At 44.1% G+C, this 14938-nt stretch overlaps 2 pseudogenes; both read right to left on the bottom strand.

Annotated features, from left to right (window-relative positions):
• Nucleotides 1-7968: 7968 nt before the first annotated feature.
• LOC111739154 lies at nucleotides 7969-8087 on the bottom strand (annotated as a pseudogene).
• Nucleotides 8088-10524: 2437 nt separating this feature from the next.
• Nucleotides 10525-10643, bottom strand: LOC111739152 (annotated as a pseudogene).
• Between the last annotated feature and the right edge of the window lie 4295 nt (nucleotides 10644-14938).

The raw sequence follows: 14938 nt of genomic DNA, 5'->3' as shown, positions 1-14938 counted from the left end.
CCTTGTCCTTTCCCTTCTCTTTTCTTCAAAAACCACAGCTTATGCGAGGCTTGTGCCATCGGCTATGTCGCGGCCTGTCTTTCCTCACTGCTGTCTTTACCAAGCTCTGTCATCCTCCTTATTCATTAGTAACTCCAGCTCTGGCTCACGAATTTCTCCTCGACCTGTACTTCCGTCATCATTTTCAGTGACTTTGAGATCCATCTGGGGGACCCACCAGCACCACAGCTGCTAAGTTCCTGTATTAGATTCCTAAGCCTGCTATAATAAAGTACCCCAAACTGGGTGGTTTAAAATAACAGAAAATTATTCTTTCACAGTTCTAGAGGCCAGAAGCCCCAAATCCAGGTATCAACAGTCCCTTAGAAGGCTCTAGGGGAGAATCATTCCATGACCCTTCCAGCTTCTGGTGGCTCCAGGTGAAACGTGGCTTGTGGCCGTGGAACCCCCATCTCTTCACCTGGCCTTCTCACGCATGTCTGTCTTCTCCTTTCTGTTATAAGGATACTTACTGGATTCAGGGGCCCCTGGAATATTTCAAGATCCTTAATTATATTTGCAAAGACTGTTTTTCAAATATGGTCACATTCACACGTTCCAGGGCATGAACGTAACTTTTCTGGGGCCACCATTCAACCTTAGCCAGTTTCCACCACACTATTGTCGCAGTCACACCATACACCTTGTGAGAGAAGCATGCCCGCCACCGCTAAGACGTCGGTCTCAAGCATCCTCCTCTCCGACCACTGTGTCCCATCCTCCCAGATCTCCTGTACGTTCCAGGACCCCGTCCCCAAAGCGTGGGTTCATCGATGTCCCTACCTCCCCCACCTTAGTCTCATCCGTCACCCTCTCCCTCATCACTGCCTCCCTACCCACTTAGATTACAAGATGCATCGCTATAACCTCTCCCTGGCAGAGCTCCACTCCCGTGTTCCTCTCTTCCCTAAGTCATACCCTTGTGACAAAACCCCAACCTTGACTACTTCAAATATTGACCGTCTGCCTGCCTGTCCTTGAGCAGATGACTCCGACAGGAAAAATAATCATATAATTGGGCTGGCTGGTTTCACTATAAATTCACGACCATAAACCTCCCACGGCACGTGTTAGCTACCCTATCGGTTTCCACTGGGAGTTTACTTTCCCCAGGCAGTGATGTCATGCCTTTCCTCTGTCATCTGTCATGCGAGACCACCCCTCCCCCATCAGTGTTAGCTGCTGACCTGCCTCACACTTAGCTGAGAAAGCAGACACCACCGGAGGGGGGTTCCGTTCTCCTCCCATCCCCAAACCTGCAAACGCACCACCATCTATACCCGTCTCACTCCTATCAAGAGCTACCCCTCCCCCAGCACAGGCGCTCATGAGGGTGGCACCCTTGTGTGGGTCATCCAGTGCTCCGGAACAAGCACCCAGAACAGTGCCCGACATGTAGTCAGCACTGAATATCTGTTGAATGGAGGACTTGCTTCCTCTAGTTATCTCTCCTCTTGTACCTTAAACCTCTTCTCTACTAAACCGACATACAAATATGTGCTAAAATCGCCCATCATTAAAAAACGTCTTTCCTTGACCCCACAGGTCCTCAGCTTCTCCCCATTTTCTCTGTTCCACTTCACAGCAAAGCTTCTCCACCAAGACGTCTACAGCACGTTATTGTCTCCACTTTGTCACCTACCATTATCTCTTCAGTCCCCTCCAACTGGCTTCTGGCTCCATCACGCGCCTGAAACTCCTCCCATCAAGGCCATCGATGATCTCCCTGCTGTCAAATCCAACTTCATCTAATGTAACCGTCTTGCAAGGTGTAACACAACTGCCCACTCCCTTTTCTTGAATCACTCCCCTCTCTCATTTTTCCTGATCCAAAATCCTCTAAATTTTCCTCCTATCCCAGCAGACAATTTTAGTCCGTCTCCTTCATTAGGGAACACTATCCCCAATCTCTATGTATGTTTGTTCTTTCGTTCTTCTCTATTTGTTTTTAACTAGGTGTTTTTATCCCTGGCTTTAAACACCATCCATTTGCTGTTGAATTCCAAATTCCTCCATTCAAATATCCCTGACCTTCAGACTCTTACACCCATCCAAGTACCGACTTGGTACCTCTTTCTGATATTCTAGGAACATCTCAAAATGAACATTTCCTAGATGTCACCACCAATCCCTACCCCTCCACCCCATCTATTTCCTCCATCAGGTCCCAGAAAATGGTACCGCCATCTTGCTTGTAGCTCAAGCCCCCTCCAACTGGCTTCTGGCTCCATCACGCACCTGAAACTCCTCCCATCAAGGCCATCGATGATCTCCCTGCTGTCAAATCCAACTTCATCTAATGTAACCGTCTTGCAAGGTGTAACACAACTGCCCACTCCCCTTTCTTCAATCACTCCCCTCTCTCATTTTTCCTGATCCAAAATCCTCTAAATTTTCCTCCTATCCCAGCAGACAATTTTAGTCAGTCTCCTTCATTAGGGAACACTATCCCTGATCTCTATGTATGTTTGTTCTTTCGTTCTTCTCTATTTGTTTTTAACTAGGTGTTTTTATCCCTGGCTTTAAACACCATCCATTTGCTGTTGAATTCCAAATTCCTCCATTCAAATATCCCTGACCTTCAGACTCTTACACCCATCCAAGTACCGACTTGGTACCTCTTTCTGATATTCTAGGAACATCTCAAAATGAACATTTCCTAGATGTCACCACCAATCCCTACCCCTCCACCCCATCTATTTCCTCCATCAGGTCCCAGAAAATGGTACCGCCATCTTGCTTGTAGCTCAAGCCAACAACTAGCACCATCCCTGTGGAAGCGTTCCTGGAGATAAAGTCCTAGAACGGGAAATGCTGAGCAAATTGTGCTACTTCTTAAGTGTGTAGATACCTTTGACGTGTTTTCATCATGAATAACAAACAAGGCTTTGAAGCTCCAGACTTGATTATCTCTGGAATGAGTTATGGGGATTTTTTTTGTTAAGTAGGTAGTTTCCTTGGCTTGGAACTCTTCTTTGAGCCGTTGGTTGAATCGGCCAGGGTTCTTAGATGCAAGCAATGCACACGAACTCTGGCTGATTCAAGTAGGAAAGAATGTACCGGGTAGTTCACAGAGCCACCGGGAAGAATGAAAACTGTGGAAATAAAGAAAGCCACAAGGCCAGAATTCAGCCAAAATTATGCCCTAAATCCTGGCTGTGAGGGTTCTACCCACGCCAGACTCGACATCATCCCTGACTCTTTGCTTCACTAATTTAAGTTTCAAAGCCCCAAATAGATAGATCTGCCAAGCTGAGCCTGGGTCAGTGCCAGCTTCCTAGGAGCATGTGGACCATCTCAACAGCCTCCCCCAGGACTCACCAGATATCACCTCTGGGCAGCCTCCAAAATGACCAATGCCCATGGCGTTGGCACCAAGGGCTTCCCCAGGTCTGATCACTTTTTAGCAGAGATGACACTGTTCACGGCAACTATGTTATAGAAACTGTCTGGGACTTTGGAGAGGAAATGTGGCTTGGAGGGTGGAGGGGGGTGTGTAAGCATAGGTTTAGTTTATGTCATTCTGAAGTTCCAGTCTGGCCCTCTGTCTGTGCTGCTAGCGAGATCTGCATTCGGGGTGTCAGTGGCTATCTTCGTCTCCAGGCTGGAGCTCTGCTTCGATGTAATAATAATGAACACATTGCTGACGTTTTGTCCCCCGTCCCCCACTCTTTGTCTTTAACAGAGAGGCTGAGAGCCCTTTGCAAACATGAATAAGTAGTAAAATGGCAAGACCCAGTGGTGGCTGTGAGTAAATCAGCAGGAACTTTCTCAGCCGGATTCTCCCTTGTTTTCTCCCTCTGCCCATCGAGATGGTGGGGCGGGGTGCGGGAGGTGGCGGTGGCTGGACTTCCCTTTCTTTCAAGCGTTACCTTACCTTGCGACCGTGGCCTCTGGCACTTACAGTGGAAACTCGCCGCTTCCATTTCTAACTAGATATATAATCTACTTTCATTTTGGCTACTAGTCCAGTATTTTTTTTTCCCCATGAGGTTGGGTGGCGAGTCTTGCCCTGGTTTCTGAGGTCTCATGTTCAACAGCAGTAAGCCAGGCCTCCTTTTTACCCTTTTTTTTTTTTTAAAGAAGCGATGAAGGCAGGTATTTAGAAAAGTGGCCAGAATGTTGACGCTTGTCCTCAGAATGCAGCCTGCAAGCCGCCCTCAGCAGTGGCATCTTGAAGGCAGCATGAAAAATAACTCCAGTCCCATTCCCCAGCATTCCCGCCCCGGCCCACCAAATCGGGCTTGGGCAGCCAAGCCACGAGTGACAGGTGTACACTCCAATGTGAAAACCACTGACCTAGACGAGCCGTAGGGATCAGGGCAGTAACAGGGTTTGGAGTCACAGGCCTCAGTCTATACCCCTCCCAGTAAGTGATGATAAGTGCACGCAATGGACGGCAAGCGAACCCTCTCTGACGGTGCTTGCCGTCTGTTTCACGAGTAGGTGACCATCACCTATTACGTGTGAAATCTCTGCCAAAAAATACTCAGAAACTTCTCAGTTGAAAAGTTGCATTCGCTCTTCTGTTTTTCTTTCTCTGTCTTCTAGAGTAAGGGAGCCAAAGAGATGGAGTCGGGGGGGGGGGGTCTTCCAGTTCCACTTTGGGTGGGGTTAGCCATGACTCCTTCCTAGACACTCTTCAAAAAAATGCTCAAACACACACGAAAAAGCACAAAAATTATCCAACAGATACCTACGTGCCAAACACTAACACTGAACACGTCTTTATAATTAACCTTGGAGTCCTCGCCCGCCATCCCGTTTATCTCTTCCTCTTCCTTCCTTCCCAGAAGTAATGATTCAGAAGCAGGCATGTGTCTTCCACCCATAGTTTTATCATTTCGAAATATATATTGTTGATTATATATTTATATACTGTACTGTATGGTATTTCTGTTCCTTTTTCGGTACAAAAAGCCTTTTGCACCTTTTTTTTTCACATGAGTATTTCCAAATATATCCATATGAAGACATGCACATCTATTTTATTTCTTTTATGTAATATGTGGTATTCTGATGTATGAATATTGCCACAATTTATTTAGCCATCCGCCATTGATTGACGCGTCTCGTTTTCCATTCATGCTATTTAGATGGTGACAAGCTGCTCCCCCGTGTGGTGGTGCCGGTCACATTCCCACCAGACTTCTCTTTCTATGTGTAATCTAAAATTCCACTGTATGCTAATTTTATGATAATTACAAAGGAAATCTTTTCTGTATTTCTCTTGGGGTTTCAAGTTCAATCTGGAAGTATTGGCTAGAGAAATGGGAATTTTTCTTCACTGCCTACGGTTTTCCTAAGTCTGCAGTAGTTAAAGCCTCAGAGTTTGCAGTCTGGCAGTGGGCACCACATTCTGTAAGAGAAGCGGCCCAAGGCATTTTTATGCCCAAAGCTTTGGCTCTGTCAGATTTAAAAATGAGGTCATGAAAAAGCATGACAATTTGACTTAAAATGCACTCCATTTCCTTATGGCAAAATATCAAGTGAATCTGGCATTTCCTTGCGAAGATATAAGTGATATTCAAGCCCTAGGTCATGAATATTTTGAGGGCTGGGACCATGCTCCTGGCACACAGTCGACACCCAAGAAATGCTTTTAAGGTGAAGGAAGATACAACCGACAAGCCCAAAGGACTGAGTCTGGAATCTTCCACATCACTATCCTTAATTTGAACCCCAGTCCTGAGGATGTGACTCATAATCGCTATCTGATGGTGAATAAGAAAAATATGTATTTCCATTAGCACATTACGTAGAAGAGTAGTATTCATTACTGGGGTATGATGTGTGTTTTGATAAGGTCAATGTTCAACACGAATATACAGGCCACCGGCCATTTCAGATGTTAGTGTCTCTTGGCTTCAAGGTTTGTCAGACTTGAATTCCTCTCTTACTGTGCATAGTAGTAGGTGCAGTGGAAGCGAGGCCAGGGGAACAAGGCTGTTCTCTTTGGATCAATAGATACAGCATTATGACCCAAAACTGACAAGGTCATAGGAGCAGGAGTGGATACTGGCTTCACTGAGGAGGAGCACGTAACTCATGGCACAGGGTAGCGGGCACCTTTCTGGAGGAGGTGACAAGTGAGCTAAGAGTTGGAAGAAAAAGTTCAGATTTGCTAGGGTTTTAAACTTAAAGGCTCCCCCTTGCCTTCTGACTACACGTGGCCTTACAGTCTGGTGAGTGTTGTGAGTCAGAGGGTATGTTAATTTTATGTGTCAACCTGGCTAGGTCGTGGTACCAATGGTGCCCAGCTGTTGGTAAAACACCAGTCTATATGTTACTGTGAAAATATCTTTTGGATGTGATTAACATCTTAATCAGTAAACTCTGAGTAAAGCAGATTACCTTCCATAATGTGGGTGGGCCTCATCTGATCAGTTGAAGATCTTACAAGCAAAAGCTGAGGTCTCCCAAAGAGGATGAAATTCTGCTTCCTGGTGGCATAGAAATTCTGCTTGAGTTTCTAGCCTTCAGATTCAAGCCTGAAATATCAACTCCTGTCTGAGTTTCTAGCCTGTCCACTTGCCTTACAAATTTCAGCCAGCTCCCACAACAGCATGACCTAATTTCTTTAAATAAATCATATATATATGTCACATATATATATCCTATTGGTTCTGTTTCTCTGAAGAACCATCACTAATACAGAGGGCTTTAAATTTTACCCAGAGTGTTGGTAGCCTTGGGGCTTTGGCTGTTTGCCTTCAAAAAGGAAATACAGAGTACACAGGCACCATGAAGGAAATATACCCAGACTGTGTATGTCTTAATCTCAGCTCTGCTTCTCTGTGTCTTTGCTCTTGTCGGCTCATTAACTCTGGGGCATAATCAGATCCCAGGATATCCTGGCAGCTTTTACCATATTTGGCTTTCAGGCAGCCCCTTCCTAGCCCATTGCCCTCGCCCCAACATCACTCCTATCTCCACCCCCAATCTACCACTTGGCAGGTCCCATCAGTCCTGCCCCCTGGCAGCCAGAGCAGCTAATGTCTGCATTGGCATATTGCTGACCCTCAGTCCCTCCAGGGTCCCTTGGCAGGTAGACCCGGAGAGCATACCATCGTTTATCTGCATAGGTTTGCATTCTGAGGCTCAGGGAAATTTTAAGACACTAAGTGTGTGTTAGTGTCCCTCTCAGTTACCAAGTGCATTGGGCCAACCACTATTGAGGCTCTTGTCAGAATATTCTTCAGTTAACTGTGGTTCCCCCACACTGCACTCCTGACTAGAGGAACTAAATTGGAGCTTTTGTCTTTGTGTCTTTGGTGCCTGGCACAATGCTTTGAATATAATGATGCTCAATAAATGCTTGTTAAAATATTAATAATAGATGAGGATAAGTGCTTAATATGTGCCAGACCCCATTCTAAAGCATAATATAGAATAGAGAATATATAAATTTGCCTGTTTCATCCTTACAGCAGAATCTTAAATGGTATATGCTATTATTATTCCCACTTTACAGACAAGAAAACAGAGGCGCATAGTTAGATAATTTTCCTAAAGACACATAAAAGAGGCAGAATCAAGATTCGAACTCATGCTCCAGAGGCCACACTGCCAACAATATGCTGCTTTTATAAACCCGATAAAGTCTAAAACAACTCTGATGATATTAGAGGTCATTTCTCACCTGCCCCATCTTCACACAACCTCAGGATTAGAACTAGAATTGCTTGATGGTCCTGAGTGGTATTATGGAAAGAGCCCCCAATTGACAGCTGGGAGACCCAGGTGCTGGCCTGATGCCTGACCTGTGGCTTTGAGACTCAGTTTCCTTATTTATAAAATAAAGGAATTGGACCAGATGACCTATAAGTGTCCTCTGTCATCTACATGCTGCGAGAAGCTCTGTCTGCTCTTTTTGGCCCTGCTGTCCATCAGGTTTTTTGTTTTGTTTTATTTTGTTTTGTTTTTTAATGCCTACAGCACCTGGTATTCCAAGGTGGTCTTCCATCCAAGTACTAAGCAGGCCCGACCCTGCTTAGCTTCTGAGATCAGACGAGATCGGGCACGTTCAGGGTGGCTTGGCCGTAGACTACCATCAGGTCCTGATAGCAGGGCTTATCACTCAGCCAGTGCAGTTTCTCTGACTCGAGTTCACTCACAGTCCCTCTGGGATGGTTTACATGCCCTTTTGGAAGCTGGATATCCCTCTGAGAATCCAATGAAAGCTAAGGCTCATCCTCTTAGGGGAAAAGAAAGGACATTTTTATAACTACACCTCTCACGCATGACCTCAGGGGTTCCAGACCCTGATGCTTCCCATTCTGTGAAGCCTGAGGATAAAATCTCCTGCACTAACTAGACAATGAATTGGAAGTGCCAGAAGTTTAAAACAGCATTGATGGAGGATGCGATTGGAGGGAAGGGTAAGTTTTGGTCCTGGGGGTGATGGCGGCAGGGATGCCTGGCCTCATCCCGGTTCCCTAGTCCATCCAGATAGGAAGTTGAGCAGGGCTGGGGCGGTGGTGGGCTCTCTGCATGCCTGCCACCGAGTTTTTCTCCTGGGGACCCTCCTGGGAGCAGGGTGGCAGGAACAGCTGAGCCCTTTGTCAAGCCTTCACAGGCCCTTTCTTGACCAGTTGACCCCACTGAAGAAAATGACAGCCAAAAGCACCTTTGTAGTCCTCCTATCAAACGTACCTTGCCTTTTCCAAATGTGTTGCAGCTTGTGCCCTGCAAAGTGTGGCCGCTTTCTTTATATATGGAACCTGTTGCTTTTGAAGAGGAGACTCACTTAATTCAATATCTTAAAGGTCGCTTAGGCCAAGAGATATCTGTATAGATAAAACTGCAAGGAGCTCAAAGCTTTTAACGTAATTGCTGCTAAAAATACCTTTTGGAAAGGCGTACTGAAGTTCGACGTAATACTTTCAAACAGACCCTAAGAAAAAGCTGTAGCCGAATCCTCAAACACTGTAATCTTACAATTGTTTGTCTCCCTTTCTGGTTCTTTCTCCTGGATTCTGTAATGTATCTCTACGGCTTATGCAAAGGAGCTTGTTTTGCTAACGAGGCCAGTTGCTCCCCATAACACAGCCGGTCAGCTCTTCAGCACTGTTCGCTTTTGTGTCCTCAGGGGGGACAATTAACTCATCTTTCTGGAGCAGCAAAACCTGCTTCCTTATAGATTAAAGTACTGTTGTTTGCTATAGAAAAGAAAATGCACAGGAGACCTAAGAAACTAATGTCAATATTAGGAGCATAAAGACCTGTAAGTAAACAAGGGTTGGGGTTTTCATTTGTGTGTTTGCTCTGAGATGTTCTTGTCTCTGTGTTTGCCGAGGAATATTTACTGTCTTCTGAAAAATAGACCATGAAAGTGGCTCTAAGTTTTTAAAAGCATAATTATTTGAGTAAAGCTATTCATGTGGAAGAGATGTGTTTTCAGTAGTAAACTATAAAACAAAGCCAGGGATAAGAACATAGTGCATGATTCAGGGGAGTGCTGAGTGCTGACCATTATCCTATGCTGATACATTCGTTTCGCCAAACATGTTATTCATGTTAAAATATATTGGTTTTGGATTCAGCAACACCTGCGTGCATCTCATTCTGGGAAAACATAACTCAGGCAAAATTGATTGTTGAATAAGTAGGCATTACTAGGATGGCATTACTAGGATGGCATTACTACACTAAGCAAACAGTATCTTAAACAAAACAAAACAAAACATAGTGTCCCTCTCAGTTACCAAGTGCATTGGGCCAACCACTATTGAGGCTCTTGTCAGAATATTCTTCAGTTAACTGTGGTTCCCCCACACTGCACTCCTGACTAGAGGAACTAAATTGGAGCTTTTGTCTTTGTGTCTTTGGTGCCTGGCACAATGCTTTGAATATAATGATGCTCAATAAATGCTTGTTAAAATATTAATAATAGATGAGGATAAGTGCTTAATATGTGCCAGACCCCATTCTAAAGCATAATATAGAATAGAGAATATATAAATTTGCCTGTTTAATCCTTACAGCAGAATCTTAAATGGTATATGCTATTATTATTCCCACTTTACAGACAAGAAAACAGAGGCGCATAGTTAGATAATTTTCCTAAAGACACATAAAAGAGGCAGAATCAAGATTCGAACTCATGCTCCAGAGGCCACACTGCCAACAATATGCTGCTTTTATAAACCCGATAAAGTCTAAAACAACTCTGATGATATTAGAGGTCATTTCTCACCTGCCCCATCTTCACACAACCTCAGGATTAGAACTAGAATTGCTTGATGGTCCTGAGTGGTATTATGGAAAGAGCCCCCAATTGACAGCTGGGAGACCCAGGTGCTGGCCTGATGCCTGACCTGTGGCTTTGAGACTCAGTTTCCTTATTTATAAAATAAAGGAATTGGACCAGATGACCTATAAGTGTCCTCTGTCATCTACATGCTGCGAGAAGCTCTGTCTGCTCTTTTTGGCCCTCCTGTCCATCAGGTTTTTTGTTTTGTTTTATTTTGTTTTGTTTTTTAATGCCTACAGCACCTGGTATTCCAAGGTGGTCTTCCATCCAAGTACTAAGCAGGCCCGACCCTGCTTAGCTTCTGAGATCAGACGAGATCGGGCACGTTCAGGGTGGCTTGGCCGTAGACTACCATCAAGTCTTGATAGCAGGGCTTATCACTCAGCCAGTGCAGTTTCTCTGACTCGAGTTCACTCACAGTCCCTCTGGGATGGTTTACATGCCCTTTTGGAAGCTGGATATCCCTCTGAGAATCCAATGAAAGCTAAGGCTCATCCTCTTAGGGGAAAAGAAAGGACATTTTTATAACTACACCTCTCACGCATGACCTCAGGGGTTCCAGACCCTGATGCTTCCCATTCTGTGAAGCCTGAGGATAAAATCTCCTGCACTAACTAGACAATGAATTGGAAGTGCCAGAAGTTTAAAACAGCATTGATGGAGGATGCGATTGGAGGGAAGGGTAAGTTTTGGTCCTGGGGGTGATGGCGGCAGGGATGCCTGGCCTCATCCCGGTTCCCTAGTCCATCCAGATAGGAAGTTGAGCAGGGCTGGGGCGGTGGTGGGCTCTCTGCATGCCTGCCACCGAGTTTTTCTCCTGGGGACCCTCCTGGGAGCAGGGTGGCAGGAACAGCTGAGCCCTTTGTCAAGCCTTCACAGGCCCTTTCTTGACCAGTTGACCCCACTGAAGAAAATGACAGCCAAAAGCACCTTTGTAGTCCTCCTATCAAACGTACCTTGCCTTTTCCAAATGTGTTGCAGCTTGTGCCCTGCAAAGTGTGGCCGCTTTCTTTATATATGGAACCTGTTGCTTTTGAAGAGGAGACTCACTTAATTCAATATCTTAAAGGTCGCTTAGGCCAAGAGATATCTGTATAGATAAAACTGCAAGGAGCTCAAAGCTTTTAACGTAATTGCTGCTAAAAATACCTTTTGGAAAGGCGTACTGAAGTTCGACGTAATACTTTCAAACAGACCCTAAGAAAAAGCTGTAGCCGAATCCTCAAACACTGTAATCTTACAATTGTTTGTCTCCCTTTCTGGTTCTTTCTCCTGGATTCTGTAATGTATCTCTACGGCTTATGCAAAGGAGCTTGTTTTGCTAACGAGGCCAGTTGCTCCCCATAACACAGCCGGTCAGCTCTTCAGCACTGTTCGCTTTTGTGTCCTCAGGGGGGACAATTAACTCATCTTTCTGGAGCAGCAAAACCTGCTTCCTTATAGATTAAAGTACTGTTGTTTGCTATAGAAAAGAAAATGCACAGGAGACCTAAGAAACTAATGTCAATATTAGGAGCATAAAGACCTGTAAGTAAACAAGGGTTGGGGTTTTCATTTGTGTGTTTGCTCTGAGATGTTCTTGTCTCTGTGTTTGCCGAGGAATATTTACTGTCTTCTGAAAAATAGACCATGAAAGTGGCTCTAAGTTTTTAAAAGCATAATTATTTGAGTAAAGCTATTCATGTGGAAGAGATGTGTTTTCAGTAGTAAACTATAAAACAAAGCCAGGGATAAGAACATAGTGCATGATTCAGGGGAGTGCTGAGTGCTGACCATTATCCTATGCTGATACATTCGTTTCGCCAAACATGTTATTCATGTTAAAATATATTGGTTTTGGATTCAGCAACACCTGCGTGCATCTCATTCTGGGAAAACATAACTCAGGCAAAATTGATTGTTGAATAAGTAGGCATTACTAGGATGGCATTACTAGGATGGCATTACTACGCTAAGCAAACAGTATCTTAAACAAAACAAAACAAAACAGGTGCTTTCCAGTTTATTTTTTATAATGCAATATTCAACCTGTCCATGACAAGTTACGACCAAGTCAGAGGCTATCTGTGGAGATTACGAGAGGCAGCATTAAATGTTGAGTTTTCTTGCTTTTTAAAAATTTACCCTTTTACTCTCAGTCCTCCAGGTGGAGTGTGCCTCTTTTGTCCTTAGCTACTCACTGAGCTTCTGCCCTGTCAAGGGGCTCCCTTGAGTAGCCTGAGGAACGAGTGCCCTCTTCTGGACAGTCCACTAATTGCAAATTCAGGAAGCATTGGTTTGGTTACCAAACCGGCCCTGTATTTTTTCTCCGTAGGGAACACAAAAGAAATTATAATATGTTCTGCGTTAAAGAGCCTGCTTTTATCTCCAAAGTAAAACAGCTTGCCTTTGAAGTTTCAAAGTGATTTGGAGGAACAAGGGAATCTCTTATTTTAACAGTTTTTCTTAAAGAGGGCAGTCTAACTTTATAGCAAAAATTCCATTTTTAAAACCTAATGCTTTCTCTATTTAAATTATTTTAAAATGTATGATTTAAAGCACTTTCTTTTTTAAAGATGAGAAACAGGATGAACAGCAATGGCCAGTGGGACATTTGTTTTCAATAAAGATAGCTGGATCTTTTAGCTCATTTTGAAAGAGAAAGTTATACTTGTGATTTTTTTCTAAAGACTATTTTTTCTAATGTAGTAATGTTATTCTGCATTTATTCCCTTTTTTCCCCTCTTAAGAACGTTATATGAAATTTGACTTTATTTTTCTGTTGTTCATTATTAAGCAAAATTAGTTTTCCTTAACTTTTACCTTCCCAGAGCTCCCTCTCGTTTTTTGATTGTGAGTGTGTGTGTGCGTGCGTGTGTGTGTGTGTGTGTGTGTGTGTGTGTGTGTGTGTGTGTGTAGCTTGCTTTCTGAGGTTTCCTGGCTCTGTTCCCCTCTACCACTTTACTCTGGGCCTTCTCTTCCCTTGTCTTTGTTGTCCCTGCCTTGCTCGATTTTGATTGCACAGTTTCTCCTCCACGTGGAGTTGTATGCTGGAAAGAGGCCCTGGCTGGACTATTTTGGGGGTTTAGGGGAGCTTACCATGGACCCCTTGCATTCACCCACTGCTGGACTGAACAACCCCCTGCTAGTTTCCGCTGCCACTCTCAAACCGTTCCAGCACGCTTTCCAGCGAACACTTACTGGCTATTTGGGGGTTCTCCTGTTCAACCATCTGTCAGATGCTCTATTGCCTCCCTCTGCTTTCCTCTGCACAGACACTGATTACTATGCAGACCTGGGGCCGTTGGTGGTTTGCTCTGATTCGCTTGTAGTTTGGGGTTTGTGGGGATGGCTTAACTTCCAGTTGCACTGCAAAGGTTTTCCATGGGCTCTCGGTTTTGCTACTCAGTTGCTCCTTCTGTTCTTACGAGGGAATTTGGCATGATCTAAAATCTCTGCAGTCACCAGTTCCATCTTCCCAGAATCCCTCTCAGACCATTTCACTGACAATGAAATTTAATTTCCTTTCATTTTTGCCCTTCTTCTTGAACTGGAGTCATTTGTACAGTGTAGACTCAGGTTGAGGTTGATAATCATATCGGGCCTCATTAGTTACTTCAAATCGTATGTTCTTCATCACTGTGGTTAATTAGAGCTGAAGGCTATGGGTGCTCTGGGTTCTTTCAAACCACATTTAGCAGTCAGCAGTCCTCAAGGCCAGTGATTCAGCAAGTCCACCTAAGGCCTCTGACCAAGAGCTGAGCCTCACCAGGTCAAGTGGGGTTCATCTTTCCCAGCCCTTTTGTGTGTCTACTATGCATCTTTCTGATAGATTACATCTTACTGAGAATTTACTAAGGTCATGCTTTTTGAAAATTTCAGTACCTCTTCTCTAATCCCAAGTGCTAAGTGTCTAGGATCCTGTGGACTCGACTCTGCCCAGCCCCCCAAACAAGAATAATCTCAGTCTAGATTCATCTGCTCCTATGCTTTGTACTTATAATCACTTGCTTGAAAGGCATTTACCAAGTGCCAACTATGTACCAGACACACAACGCCGGATGCTAACAATGTAAAAGATAAATATAATCTGTTCTCTCCCCTCCAGGAGTAGGGGAGAGTGATACACAAATATTCATTGTGGTACAGGAAAATAATCGCTGGAATAGAAATACAGAGTCTATGATATGCTATGGGAAAGATTCAGAGAAAGAACTAACTGTTGATAGGAATTCCTACGTCAGCCAATAAAATTGCATGTATTCTATGATCTACCATATAAAGAGTGTGTATCTGGCAACGGTAGGAATGGAATACGCACTTACAAAATCGTTTCTGCATTCGTGGAAGAAGAACAGGTCTTTTTTTTCCTTGTTAAAATTTCTTTTGTTACTTTTCAACAATGATATTGTTTTATACACACACACATACACACACACACACACGCACAGACGTGACCCTAGCTATTTTCTTGATGCACTTTCACATGTGTTGATAAGCAAAGCTCTTGGCCCTGATGGTAGATACCTATGAGGGTTTTCATCCTCTTTCCTTCCTCACACGTACTAGTTGGAAAATACTGTGGGATTTTAAATGTGTCACCATCATTATGATTTTCAAAAGAAAAGTGAAGTAGAAAAAACTAACTAGGAAAATGATTGTGGC

This window comes from Pteropus vampyrus, unplaced genomic scaffold (genome assembly GCF_000151845.1).
Source record: "Pteropus vampyrus isolate Shadow unplaced genomic scaffold, Pvam_2.0 Scaffold47, whole genome shotgun sequence".
NCBI classification, from domain to species: domain Eukaryota; kingdom Metazoa; phylum Chordata; class Mammalia; order Chiroptera; family Pteropodidae; genus Pteropus; species Pteropus vampyrus.
Note: the sequence above shows the minus strand (reverse complement) of the source record. Positions and strands in the feature narration are given on the sequence as shown.